General features: G+C 68.9%; 1 protein-coding gene across 11 annotated transcripts in view; it reads right to left on the reverse strand.

Moving 5' to 3' along the window:
- Positions 1-737, reverse strand: part of BCOR (BCL6 corepressor) — a 111,924-nt gene that overhangs the window by 43,639 nt on the left and 67,548 nt on the right. For 2 of the 11 annotated variants that reach the window (XM_039888441.1, XM_039888400.1), the window contains exon 1: positions 239-731. The exons of 7 other annotated variants lie outside the window; for them this stretch is intronic. The gene's annotated coding sequence lies outside the window, so the exon portion shown is untranslated. Of the gene's footprint in view, positions 1-238 lie in introns of all 11 variants that reach the window. 2 more of the 11 variants (XM_039888330.1, XM_039888420.1) reach the window with 2 other exon arrangements.

The raw sequence follows: 737 nt of genomic DNA on the forward strand, positions 1-737 counted from the left end.
TCCCAGGTGCCCACGCGGGGCCGCTTAGCTTGGCTGCATTTTTAATAACTTAGAGCTAAGAAATAAAAACGAAAGCGAGTAGAGTCAAAGAGAAGCGCGAGGCGAAAGCTTCGTGGGGTGCGTGAGAGTCGGAGGAGCAGCCCGTGGTGGGTGGGGGCTCTGAGGGAGGGGGCTGACTGCAGCCCGCCGCGCGTCCGCTCGCTGGTCCTCGCCGGGGAAAGGTGTTTCGGGCACTGACCTGAAATCCTTGGCCGGAGAGTAAGGAGGGAACCGGCGATCCAGCGCTTTGAAGTTTTCCTCCAGTGCAGGGTCGAGGCGGCGAGGAGCCAGGGGCGGCTGGGTGGGTGGGGAGAGGTGTGCGGGGTGGGAGGAAATTGGGGTGGCGACGGTAGTGAGCAGAGATGGAGCCGGGCCGGGGAAGCGCGGCGAGCAGCAAAGTTTGCCGTCCCCGGCTGCCCGCAGCCCGCTCGCGGCGCCGCGCTCGCTCGCCTCACTCGCCGTCTGCTGCTAGTCGGCTGCCCTCGGGGTCGGCCCCGCAGAGGGGTGGGCTCTGGGCCTGGTGGGGGCGGGGCGGGGCGGGCTCAAAGCCTCGGGGCAGGTGGCGACAGCCCTGAGCGATCCTCCGGGCTCCCGCGGCTAAGCCGGGCTCGGCAGGGCTCAGCAGCTCTCACGCCGCCGCTGCTGCCGCCCGCGCTCGGGCAGGAGCCCCAGCGCCATGTTGACGGATTGCCGCGAGC

Source organism: Pteropus medius, unplaced genomic scaffold (assembly GCF_902729225.1).
Source record: "Pteropus medius unplaced genomic scaffold, Ma_sr-lr_union100, whole genome shotgun sequence".
In the NCBI taxonomy this organism is placed as follows: Eukaryota; Metazoa; Chordata; class Mammalia; order Chiroptera; family Pteropodidae; genus Pteropus; species Pteropus medius.